This window comes from Balaenoptera borealis, assembly GCF_965194805.1.
Source record: "Balaenoptera borealis genome assembly, chromosome: 9".
NCBI lineage: Eukaryota > Metazoa > Chordata > Mammalia > Artiodactyla > Balaenopteridae > Balaenoptera > Balaenoptera borealis.
In genome coordinates, this window is record NC_138873.1 from 49,902,414 (window position 1) to 49,916,288 (window position 13,875).

A 13,875-nucleotide genomic window follows, 5' to 3' on the forward strand; every position below is an offset into this window, starting at 1 on the left:
TTATGAAACACAGCTGTGTTTGTCATATACACTGGAGTATTTTGTAGGTTTTTAATTAAGTTCTTATTTGGAGGTTAATAATATTCAAGAATAACAGGTAACAGGTAACATGGTCTCCTAAGAGGAAAAGAAGTACCATTGCATGCTTGCTCTGCGTGCAAGCTACTGTATAGGTACTGTTATATTTATTATCTTAATTTGATATCATAGTCTTATGAGGATTTTATGGAAGAAGGGGGTTAACTGAATTAAACAAGTTCATCCTGCTCAGCAGAAGCACAGGTTCTCTGGGCACCACTCTCTTCCCTTTACTGCTGAAGCAGCCATTTTAATAACTTGATAATAGTAATTCTGCCTGCCTGCTACCTCTCCTTCATCTGCATTTGGACAATCTAGTGGTGATTGTCCCGTGCTAAGCCAGTTATTCATTCAGCACATAATTACTGAGGGCCAACTAGGTGCTAGATAGATACAGAAAAGAGAGTAAAACAGAGGTCTTGATTCTCTTAAACAGCATGGTAAGAGACTGATACTAGACAAAGGCACACATTTATCATTAGAAATTGTGATGAGTGCTCTAAAGGACAAGAACAGGTAACCTAGTTTACCTTGGAAATCAGGGACAGCTTCTTTGAGGAAAGATTGGTGGACATTAGCTATGTGAAAAAGGAAGAGAAGGTAAAGAATGCGTGGAAAACAATTTTGAGATGGGAAAGAGCTTGGCAGGTTCAAGGGACTAAAGAAAGGCCAGAGTAGATAAAGCTGAGCTGTGTAGTGGGCAGGAGGGCTTGTGGAGGTAAACGGGAGGCAGACCAGGCAAGGCGCATTAGCTCTGGCTCAGTGAGAGGTACGGATTTCTACTTTAAGTGTATTGGGGAAGGCCATGAGGAATTTTAACCAGGTTAATCCTGAATCAGATCTGTCTTTTAAAAAGATCGCTCTGGCTTAGAGGGGGCCAGGGAGGCCAATCACAATTCTGCCCATTTCTGTAGTTTATTGGTCCAGTTCTAGATGCCCGTGCTGAGCCAGGCTACTCAGTTTTTCCTGGGTCCTAAGTGCCCAGAGGGTGGAATAATTTGTTTTCTCTCCAGTGGCTGAAGCTATAAGACACAAAACTGGGAAACTGTTAATGGCCTTGTTTCTTGCCCTGTGAAGTAGATAAGCAGGGGCATCTTGAAGAAAGAACAAGAAGAGAAGCAGATACAGAGTCTTGGCTGTGTTCAAGTGTCTTTGTCCATGGTCCTGAGATTGGGTTGCAAGAGGCACCCTAGTATCTTTGTAATAAGTTGTCCTTTTTTACACAAACTAGTTGGAATTATATTTTTGGTACTTGGCAACCAACTAATTGAGTCTTCTCATAGATTAAGTAACTTGTACAAGGTCACAACGCTAATAAAAATGGTAGAGGTGGAACTTGAATAGAGATTTCAAAGTCCCATTTTTTCCTATAACCATATGCTGCCAAGCCACCACTCCTTAAATTAATGATTCTAAAGGGATTCTAAGGAGGTGGGTGTTGGGTGTGATGACACCTGTTGGATGATGATGGCAGCAGTGCTTTATTTGGGGTATGTTTTGCAATGGTAAAGCTTCCTGGCATTCTTTTCTGTTGAGTAACAGTTACTCAGGTCTACTCTAAAAAGTTAGCCTTTCTATAATGACTAACTCATTTGAAAAGAAAAAGAAAAAGATAAAGCTTGTGTGTCAGGGAATGGATTAACTCATTTGATTCCTCTACTGAAAAATGTGAAGTCTGTTATGTTTTCATGTTATGCTACAAAAGTAAGCTTTTTTGTTTTCCATTCTTTGATAAGACATATGTTGTCTTATATCTGGGTTTTGTTTGTTTGTTTTTTGGTAAATTTTTGTAACATAAATGTGCTCAAGATAAAGCCAGAGAATTGTGGAAAGGTTAAGCAAAATGGGAGGAATATGAGAAGCATTTTATATTTTAGTTGGAGAAGAAAACTAGCGCTCATTTATTTTGAAAACCAAAATAAAAGCTTTGTGTGATACATCATAATACATGGCTAGAAATTTATCAATTTTGTTGATATTTTCAAAGAACCCTCTTTTGATTTCATTGGTTTTCTCTGTTGATTTTCCATTTTCAATTTCATTGATTTCTGCTCTATTTAAAAAAAAATTCTTCTGATTACTTTAGGCTTACACTGCTCTTCTTTCTCTAGTTTCCTAGGGTGGAAGCTGAGATTGATTTTAGATCTTTCTTCTTTCCTAATATATGCAGTCAGTGCTATAAATTTCCCTTTAAGCTTTTGATAGATTTCACACATTTTGATGAGTGGTATTAATTTTCATTTACTTCACAATATTCAAAAATTTATCTGAGACTTCTTTGACCCATATGTTATTTAGAAGTGTGGTATTTAATCTTCAAATATTTGGGGATTTTCCAGCTACCTTTCTGGTATTACTTTCTAGTTTAATTCCACTGTGGTCTGAGTGTATACGTTGTATGATGTCTGTTCTTTTGGGGGGAGGGTGTTCTACAGCCCAGAATGTGGTCTATCTTGGTGAATGGTCTGTGTGAGCCTGAGAAGAATGTGTGTTCTTTGTTGTTGGGTGAAGTACTATATAAATGTCAATTAGATCCAGTTGACTGATGATTCTGTTCCGTTCAACCCTATCCTTATTAATTTTCTGCCTGTTGGATCTGTCAGTTACTGATAGAGAGGTGTTCAAGTCTCTGTAATAGTGAATCCATCTATATTTCTCCTTGCAGTTCTATCAGATTTTGCTTCACATATTTTGGTGCTCTGTTGTTAGGTATATACATTAAGGATTGTTATGTCTTCTTGGAGAATTTATACCCCTATCATTATGTAATGCCCTTCTTTATCCCTGGGATATTCCTCTCCTCAAAAGTGTCTGCATTCTCTGAAATTGTGTCTTTATATTTAAAGTGGGTTTCTTGTAGACAGCATATAGTTGGGTCTTTTTTTTTTTCTAGTGCACTCAGATGTTCTGTCTTTTAATTGCTGTATTTGAACCGTTCACATTTAAAACGGTTATTGATATAGTTGGATAACTATCTACCATATTTGTAACTATTTTGTATTCATTACATTTGTTCTTTTTTTTAATACTTTTGTCTTTTTCAGCCTTCTTTGGCTTTAATTAAGCATTTTATATGGTTTCATTTTTTTCTCCTTTCCTCGCATATCAATTATATTTCTTTTTAAAATTTTTAGTGCCCTAGAGTTTGCAATGTACATTTACAACTGATCTAAGTCCGCTTTCACATAACATTATGCTGCTTCACAAGTAGCACAGGTATCTTATAACAGAATATTCCAGGGACTTCCCTGGCGGTCTAGTGGTTAAGACTCCACGCTTCCACTGCAGGGACCACGAGTTTGATCCCTGGTCGGGGAACTAAGATCCTGTATGCCTTGCTGCACGGCGAAAAAAAAAAAAGTAAAAACAAAAAACCCCCCAGAATATTCCCAATTCCTCCATCCATTCCTTACATCATTGCTGCCATTCATTTAATTTATGCATATGCTATAATTACCCAATACTTTGTGGCTATTATTACTTTGAACAAAACAGTTGTCTATTAAAATCAAAGAGAAATTTAAAAGAAATATTTTATTTTACATTTATTTATTCATTCTCTGTTGCTCTTCCTTTCTTCATGTAGATCCAAGTTTCTGATCTATATTGTTTTCCTTCTCTCTGAACTTCTTTTATCTTTTCTTTCAAGGCATGTCTACTGGTGACAGATTCCATCAGTTTTCACTTGTCCAGAAACTCACTACTTCTCCTTCACTTTGAAGGATAATTTCTCTAGGTTGGTGGTTTTTCTTTCAACACTTTAAATATTTCACTCCACTGTCTTGTTCATCGTTACTGACAAGATGTCAGTGTGATTCTTGTTGTTCCTCTATTCGTAAAGTGTTTTTTCCTCTGGCTTTTTCAATATTTTCTCTTTGTCTTTAGTTTTCTGCAGTTTGAATATTATATGCCTAGGTGTAGAGTTTTTGGTTTTTCATTCTTGGTGTAGTCTAAGCTTCATGGATTTATGGTTTGGCTCCTGTCATTAATTTTCGAATATTCTCAGGCATTATTACTTCAAGTATTTATTCTACTCTTTTCTCTCTTCTCTTTCTGGTATTTCCATTATACATATGTTACACCTTCTTTAATTGTCCCACAGTTCTGGGATATTCTGTTCTGTTTTCTCATTCTCTTCTCTCTTTGCATTTTAGTTTGGGAAGTTTCTGTTGATACTTCTTCAAGTGCACTGATTCTTTTCTCATTTGTGTCCAGTTTACTGATGATCCTATCAAAGGCATTCTTCATTTCTGTTGCAGTGTTTTTTATTTCTAATATTTCTTTTTGATTGGTTCTTAGAGTTTCCATCTCTCTGCTTACATTATCCATCTGCTTTTGCATGTTGTCCACTTTTTCCGTTAGAGCCCTTAGTAATCATAGTGATTTTAAATTCCCAGTCTGATACCATAAAATCTCTGCTATATCTGAGTCTGGTTCTAATGCTTGCTTTGACTCTTCTGACTATGCTTTTTCTTTCCTTTTAGCATGACTTATAATTTTTTTTTTTTTTGTATTTATCTGACTGGGAATTAGGCTGTGATTACTGTTTGCTGTAGCAGTAGGTGTTAGAGGTTTCAATTTCCTTTAGTGTCCTTGTTTTTGTTTCCCTTGTTGTCTTTGGATTTCCCTAGAAACACCTTCTTAAATAGAGTTAGAGCCTTGCATTTTTTTTTCAGCCATAATCCTGTTATTGTATAGGAGCCCTATTCATGTGGTGGTAAGGTGTAGGGGATGGGAGGTGGTCTATAACCATATGGTAAGATATCAGTCTTTTGCAGGGTCTGTGCCCCTGAGCCTTCACAAGTGCTTCTAAGCTTCTGCTCCCCTTTCTGTAGGTATGTCAGTAAGGCTAGAGTGGGCAGGAATTGGGTAATTTTCTTTTCCCCAAGTTGGATAAAGCTCTGGCGAAGTCTTTTCCTTTGCTGAATAGGCTTGTGTTGTGGAGAACTCTCTGGACTTATTTCAGAATGGTTACTTTCCCCCTCCTCTTGCCAAACAGGAGGTGATTTTTCTCTGATCCTCACTATGATAACCTTGTGGGGCATAAAGCCCAGGAAAGTATAGCAGCCCCCACCTCCTTAGAGGAGACCCCCCCCGGGAGTTTTAAACTTTCAAACTAGTCCACAGTCAGTGTCCAGCAACTTGTTGAAGTTACCATTTAAGTGTTCATACCAGTTCCTGGCTCCCATGGCTTCTGCTTCAGTTAGCTAATCTATATTCTCTGGATTCACTGTTCTCTCTAGTTTCTTGGGTGGCACTTTGTCCTGTGACTTCAGTCTGTGATGGATCTAAGAAAAGTCCATTGGTTTTCAGTTCATCCAGCTTTCGTTTCGTTATGAGAGAAAGAATGATGGCTTCCAAGCTCTTTACATGTTGGAGTGGAACCTGAAAGTAATCATATGTATTTTTAAAAACTGCATAGTATTTCATTGTATAGGTAAACCGAAATTTATTTCACTTATTCCTCACTGTTAGATGTTTAGATTGCTTCCTTTCTTTTCATATGACAAGCCATGATGTAATAACTCTCCTTGAATAAACTGTAGTTTTGATTTTAATGGCTATTTTCAGTTATCTATATTTCCTCCTGCAGTTACGTAGAAATTAATCAGAAATTGACTGTATTTAAATCAGAAGACTGGATTTAATTCTTAGTACTTTCACTTATTATGTACTCTTGGACCATTTTACTTCTGATAAGTTCCCTTATTTATGAAATGTAAATGATAAAAACTACCTTGAAGAGTTGTTGTGAGGATTAAATAATACAATAGAAGGCATTTGTAAACTATAAAGCACTATATAAAAGTTGGGTAGTTTAGGTATATCCAGTTGTGATATAAACTGTGAGTCTTAGTAATAAAGCACCCTGTTAATTAAATAGCTTTAGACCAGGCTGCTTAGTACAGTATTTTGAAAGAAGATACTTCGATTTATTGATAATTCTGAGAAAGGGGGCATAGTTGATTCTGAGACAGGGGCCATAGTTGATTCTGAGTGAGATAGCTAAGTAACAAGTATACTTTGAAAACCTAATTGAGGAAATAATATGTTGATGGAAGCTGATATAGTATACTCTTAAACTTAAGATAGAATACATTAGGTTTTATGAAGATAAGAACTAAGAAAAATAAGCAAAGCCAATTTTAACTTAGCTTTGCAATTATGCATTCAATATATGTTGTTCTAAAACATTTGGTAAGACTTAATCAGCTAGAATTTTGATTTTTCATTTATTTCAATATTCTTCTCCAAAGTGACTTAGTAATTTTTGAGGTCATATAGTCTTTAGTGCCTTGATACTCAAAAGTGTGATCTGTGGACCAGTAGTGTCAGCATCATCTTGAGAGCTTTTTAGAAATGCAGAATATGAGGCCTACCCCAAATCTACTAAATCATTTTAACAAAATCCCTGGATGACTGGTATGCACCTTTACGTTTGAGAAGCTCTGACTTAGTATACGTAAATCTTGCAGTTGGAAAGACCTTTGTCAAGGTTTTCAACTACGTAGTATTTCTGAATAGCTTATGATTTAAAGAGAGATATGGGTATTGGGTTAAGTGTAACTTTACCAGTATTGTTAGAAATTATGCTAAACAGAGGGATGCACTAATCTATTTTAAAAATCTTACACACTTCTAACAGAGATGAGGATAGGCTGTTGCAAGCCTAATGATCTATAGGTCAATAATGAATTTTTTCTTAAAAAGAAAAATTAAGTTAATTTTTAAACTTGTGAAATGTGGTGATGATTTCTTCATCTGACTTCACTGGGAATTGAGAGATTCCATTTACATGTCTTTTCCAAACAATTATATCTTTTCCTTTTAAAAGTAAAATTTGTGTTTTAATTACTTTCCATGGAAATAGTTTTAAAATTCACAGTTCTTAAACTGTATTTAAGGAGACTTTGCTTCCTTAAGCAAAGTACATGGAATACAATTTAACCTTTTCTTAGTAATAAAGATTCCCCTAGCTCCTACCAAAGCCTTATATGTATAGATGCTCAGTTAAACTGATGAATTGACTTATTATGAAGACCTTCTGTTATTGCAGTTTGTTGTAATACAGAGATATTGGTTATTAAAGGATATAGGATTATTTATCCGTATAACAAATGATCTACATTGCTGGCCTACATTACTGTGTTTGCAATTTTGAACTCTATCTTTCTCTGTCAGCTTTCAGTGTTTATATGGCTGCTTCTCTCAGCTTCCCCCTTTAATTTGTTGTTTCTAACTGCACTCTAAGAAACCAGATGAGACTATGTATCACATGAGGGTCTTGACCTCTCCAGTCATTCATTCATTAATAGATATTTATTGAGCGCTTATTAAGTGCCAGGCTCTGCTAAGTACTGAGTATTCAGTGGAGAACAAAACAAAATCATTGTTCATGTGGAGCTTACATTCTAGTTGGGGAGATAGGCAATAGACAAATACCTGTGTAATACATAGGTAATAAATACCTATGTAATAGATGTCAGTAAGTTCTATGAAGAAAAATAAAGCAAGGCATAGGTATAGTAAGCAATGGGAGGGGCCACTACTTTATATAGGGTTGTAAGGGAGAGTGAAGGGAGCAGAGAGCTGCATGAAGTAAATTGAGATATGTATAATATTTTTTAAAAGAAGAGTACATAAATGTAGTGTATAGACTATGGCTTCCACTTTGCCTAGAATCCTCAGGTGTTTATTTAAGGTATAAATCTTAAGTATTTCTGCAGTTTTGAACATGGCAACCAAAAGTATGGTTACCATCACGCTCTCTAAGGATTTTTATGTTACTTCTGGGAATGAAAAGCGAGCTGAAAGATGAGGTTTAAATGACAGAATATTGGAATTTTTGGAACATTTGAATGGTTTAAAAGAACAGTGGAATAGAATACAGTGATCAAAATTAGAATTGTTCTAAAATTTAAGACATAGGTTGATTTAAAATAAAGATGTGCTATAAGCAGTCCCCTGAAGAAGCAGACTGGCTTCCCATGTGGCTGTATTGCTCTTGACTTAATAGTGACACCAGTAATCACAGTAGCACCATTTTTTGAGCACCTATTATGTGCTAGGCACTGTTCTAGGCATATGTATGGTGTAATCTTCAAAACAACCCACTGAGGAGGTATAATTCTCACTTTTATCAGGTGGAAACTAAGGTTTAAGCATAGACAGCTACAGTCTTTCACAATATTAGCCAAAATCTAACTGCCCAATCTCTTATGCTTACTCCTGACTCAGGTGTCCTCTAGATGTAGGGGAAAAAATGGGATTATTTTGATTAACTTGTTAGGTGGCAAAATAGGAGGTATGTGTTGGGGATTGGTTCCAGAGTTCAAGCCACGTGCAGAGTAAAAATCGTGTACCAAATTAGTGAACCATCAAAAGAGTTGAATGAAAATGGCTGTATCATATCCTTTGATGAAAATGCAGTTATTTTGCCAGCAATTTGCATACAATCAAAAGTTTACTGAATTGATATTGTAAAGAAACCAGTACTTTGCTTTAAAGATGACCTCAAATGCTAGGTGATTAGGTGATGTTATTAGAAATAGAGAAGTCCAAAGAATGAGTAAATTTTCTTTGTGGGGAGAGTGGGGAGTCACTGATGATGAATATGATTTTGGATATGTTGAAAATGAGTTAATGAGACATTATTGTGTTGCTGTCTGGCAGACAGATAGCACAGGTCTAAATGTTTACAGGGATGTTAGGGTTGTTTGTATCAGTAATTTAGAGGTGATAGTTCAAGATCTGGATATAGATGGATTTATGAAGAAGAGAGAGTATAGAGCGAACTGGGGTATAACAAAACTGTTGATTCCTGACTCATTATTTACAGAGCGGAAATTAAAAGGACAGCCAGAAGAGGATGCTGAAGATGTGATCAGAGAAGATGTAATGTATTGCGTTCTGATATGACTGTTCAGTAGGGACCAGAGGATAAAGTAAGGTCTGTGGTCTGGGGCAATTTTCCTTTGAAAAGAAATCTGAAATGCTACTGAGGTAGGAAGGGAAGCAAAGCCAAAGGTATGTTGATGATTTTGAAAACAGAGGAGAATGAAAGGATCACAAGGAATTGGTAAGGACAAAGAAATTTAATAATGAGGAGTTGGAGGGGTGCAATAGAATATTTAGGTCAGAAAGGGACATTTCATAGATGGAGATCTTAGAGGCAGAACTTTAAGAGTCTATACTGACGCTTGATGTGCTCAGTAGTAGAGGGGAAGGGGCTACTCCTCAGTCCTCAGAACTGGAAGGACTGAAGTTTGAGCCCTCAAGAGAGATGAGGTATACTTTACAAAGCTTTGCTCTAGTCTTTATGCCTCTAACCGTTGCCCTGAGGTCAGCAGGCAGTGCACGCCACATCATTTGAAGTGGGAATTTTGGAGGGAGAAAAAGCGTCGTGCATTACTTGTGAATGCTCAATTATAAATATATTCCCCTTCTTGCTTGCAAAAATAAGTCTTTTTTCATTGTGATAGAGGCAGGCAACAATTGTGTACCTAATATATAGGAGATCAGTGTTAATATCATTTTTATTATCAGTGTAGTCATGGAAGTAAATGAAATAAAGAATATCCCTTAATGAATATGTATATAAAGGCCTTAGTTTCATTAACATTAAAAAGAAAATGTAAATTTCCTTTTTGTATTTTTATGCTAAGTAAAGAAAGATGACATTAATGACCTGTCATCAGTTGAACATGAATTTTAATATATATTTCTTATAATAGGGATGGATTTATGAGTTCTCCAATTAATTTTTTTTTTAATTTTTAAAAATTTTAAATATTTATTTTATTTATTTATTTTTGGCTGCGTTGGGTCTTCATTGCTGCGCGCAGGCTTTCTCTAGTTGCGGCGAAAGCGGAGGCTACTCTTCCTTGCAGTGTGCGGGCTTCTCACTGCGGTGGCTTCTCTTGTTGCAGAGCACGGGCTCTAGGCAGGTGGACTTCAGTAGTTGTGGTGCGTGGGCTCAGTAGTTATGGCTCGCGGGCTCTAGAGTGCAGGCTCAGTAGTTGTGGCGCACGGGCTTAGTTGCTCCGGGGCATGTAGGATCTTCCCAAACCAGGGCTCGAACCCGTGTCCCCTGCATTGGCAGGCGGATTCCTTTTTTTTTTTTAACATCTTTATTGGAATATAACTGCTTTACAATGTTGTGTTAGTTTCTGCTGTATAACAAAATGAATCAGCTATACGTATACATATATCCCCATATCTCATCCCTCTTGTGTCTCCTTCCCACCCTCCCTATCCCAGCCCTCTAGGTGGTCACAAAGCACTGACCTGTTCTCCCTGTGCTATGCAGCTGCTTCCCACTAGCTATCTATTGGCAGGTGGATTCTTAACCACGGCGCCACCAGGGAAGCCCTCCAACTAATTTTGAGTTAATTAAATCTGCTCATTAAAAGTCTGACTGTTAAGTGAGAGATCATGGTAAGAGCAGAAACTGCTGGCTTAAATAGTATTTACTGTAATATTCTTATGGAGCCTTTTTAGGGTAAAGTGAGATACTTGTTATAAAAAAGGCTTTTGAAACAAGTCTATATTAATATAAGTTGTTACTGTTATAGGCCCATATGGGACTAGGACCATAGATAAGGTCATGATTTACATTTTTAATGAAATATTTAATGTAGTATTTAAATGTTTCCAATGTAATAAATGACTAGAATAAATGTTTGTTTTGGTATTCATCAATTTAGCTTTCTTATTTTTAATTTTTAAGTAACTCTCTGTACCAGTAATACTGAATTTTAAAGAAAGATGGTAATGATTTATTGAAAATTAAATCACTTATTTTCTTTTTAATTTTTTTGTATTTGTTTTTCATTATTAGAATTAGCCATAACTGACCTTATTTGAGGATTACAGTGACGCAATCAAGTCCTTTAAGTTAGATATAGATGTATCTTACTTTAAGAAAATTTAATATGAAACTGCTAATGGAGTAAGTATAGATAAAAATAAGAAAAAAGGCCCAAGGACTAAGTCCTAGGGTACTCTTAATATTTAGAGGTAGAGAAGATGAGGAGAAGGAGGTAGGAGGAAAGCCAGGAACTTGAGGTTTCCTGAAAGCCACATTAAGTGATTTCAAGGCGTGAACAACTGTGTCAGATGCTGTTGAGAGGCTGAGTGAACAGAGACTTCAGAATTAACCACTGGATATAGCACATAACTGACCTTGGTCAGATGGTTTGATACAATGCTGGAAATGAAAGCCCAAATGGGGCAGATTTAAGTGAGAATTGCAGGAGAGAAATCAGGGAATGGGGGTGTTGAATGGCTAGAGGCAGAAGTAGGACCAAGAGAAGTTTGTTTTTGTTGTTGCTGTTCTGTTTTTTTTTTTAAGATGGATGAAATTATAGCACATCCTTATGTTGATGACAGTGATCCAGTAGAGGGAAAACAGTGATGCAGAAGAGAAAGAGGGGATAATTAATCCTTACTGTGTAAATAAGATTTGGGAACTGGCCTGGAACTTTCCCACCATGTGAAATGGTTTCTGTGGAGAAGTTTTTCACTTCGACATAGGCAGATTACAAATGACTATAACCCAACTCATCTACCATTTTATACTTGTAGATTATTTTTAGTGATGGGATGGAAATTGTTAGAGCCACATACTTACCAGTTTTCCACTGTGATGACTGCATTTATTTTCAAGTCAGGAATAGGATTGTAATATGCTGACAGAAGATAGCGAAGCTCACTGATCTACACTGAATTTGCACTATGTTTTAATCCATTAGTCAAGATTTTTTTGCTTGTACGTTTCCAGAAAGAAATGTACTCTTCTGCACACTGAAGTTGAGTAGTATGATATTACTACTATAAGTTTAAATCATTTTTTTGTTAATAGGTGGTAGAAAATAATCATTTTATAGCAGGATATGAGTATTGACTATATTGGAATAAATGGTTATTGCTATTTGATTAAATGGATTTTTGAGAGCTGTATTGGAATATAATTGACATATAATGAATTATACGCTTGGATAAGTTTTGACTTATGGATGCACTTTGAAACCATCATGACAATCAAGATAATAAACCCCTCTCCTCAATTTCCTATTCTTCCTTTTTAATTCCTGTATCCTATCTTTCCTACTCCATCTATCCCAATCCCTACCCTAGGCAACCACTAATCTACTTTCCGACACTATAGGTTAGTTTGTATTTTCTAGACCTTTATATGAATGGAATCACACAGTATAGAGTCTTTTTTGTTTGGCTCCTTTCACTCAGCGTAATGATTTTAAAGTTCATCTGTATTGTCACATCCATCATTAGTTCATTTTTTTGCTGAATACTATTCTATTTTGTAAACACTATTCCAGTGGAAAGCAATTTGTTACTCATTCGTCTGTTGGTGGTCATTTGGGTTGTTTCCAGGTTTTGGCTATTACAAATACAGCTACTGTGAGCATTCATGTAGAAGTCATTGTTTGGACATATGCTTTCCTTTGAGTAAATACCTAGAAGTAAAATGGCTGGGTCATATAGTAAGCATATGTTTAACTTTATAAGAAAGTACCAAAGTCTCTTTCAAAGTGGTTATGTCATTTTATAATATTTCTACAAGCAAGGTAGGAGTTCAGTTGCTCCACATCCTCACCATTTTAGTTTTAGCCATTCTAATAGGTGTGTAGTGGTATCTCCTTGTGGCTTTAATTTGCATTTCCCTAAAGACTAATGATGTTGATCATCTTTTTATATGCCATTTGTGTATTTTCTTTTGTGAAGTATCTGTTTAAATCTCTGGATGTTTAGCTTTGGATTATTTGTTTTCTAATTGAATTTTGAGGGTTCTTTATTCTAGATACATGTGCTTTATCAGATATGTGATTTGTGAATATGTTCTCTCAGCCTGTGGATTGTCTTTTCATTCCCTTAACGGTATCTTTCAAAAAGCAGAAGTTCTTGATTATGATGAATTCCAATTCAAAAATTTCTTCTTTTATGGATTGTGCTTTTGGCGTTATATCTAAGAGATCTTTGCCTAACCGAGGCTGTTTTCTTCTAGAAGTCTTACAGTTTTACATTCTACATTTAGGTCTATGACTTATTTGTACATGGTATGAGGTAAGGATCAAAGTTCTTTTTTTTTTTTTTTAATACAGATATCCAAATGTTGTAGCACCATTAAAAAAAAGAATATTAACTTTGCACCTGTATAAGAAATCATTTGACCCAATAATCCATCAGTTGGATTATTTCTGGACTTTTTTCTGTTCCATTGGATATTTGTCTTTATACCAAATACCACACTACCTAGAATAGTGTAGCTTTATGACAAGTATTGAAGTCAGGTAATATAAATCCTCTAATATTGTTTTTCTTTTTCAGAGGGCTCTGTATTTCTTCTTGAGTGAGGTTTAGTGGTTGTCCAGGAATTTTTTCCATTTCATTTAAGATGTGGAATTCATTGCTATAAGTTGTTTACAATATTTCCTAACTATTCTTTTAGTATCTGTAGAATCTATAATGATAGCACTCCTCTCATTCCAGATATTGTCAATTTGTATCTCCCTTGAATGCCACCCTCCCCCCCCCTCAGCCTGACTAGTGGTTTATCATTTTTATTGATGTTCTCAAAGAACCAGCTTTTGGTTTTGTTGATTTATTCCCCCCTCCATTATTTTTCTGTTTTCTGTTCCATTGATTTTTGCTCTCACCTTTACTATTTCCTCTCTTTTGCTTACTGCCAGTTTAATTTGCTTTATTTTTTCTAGTTTCTTGAGGTGAAAGTAGTTGAGGCCATTTATTTGAGACCTTTCTTCTTTTCCAATGTAG

General features: G+C 35.8%; 1 protein-coding gene across 8 annotated transcripts in view; it reads left to right on the forward strand.

The window, feature by feature from the left end:
* Positions 1-13,875, forward strand: part of WASF1 (WASP family member 1) — an 84,305-nt gene that overhangs the window by 5,371 nt on the left and 65,059 nt on the right. For 2 of the 8 annotated variants that reach the window (XM_082404780.1, XM_082404779.1), the window contains exon 3: positions 8,918-10,515. The exons of 5 other annotated variants lie outside the window; for them this stretch is intronic. The gene's annotated coding sequence lies outside the window, so the exon portion shown is untranslated. The remainder of the gene's footprint in view (positions 1-8,917; positions 10,516-13,875) is intronic. One more of the 8 variants, XM_082404776.1, reaches the window with a different exon arrangement.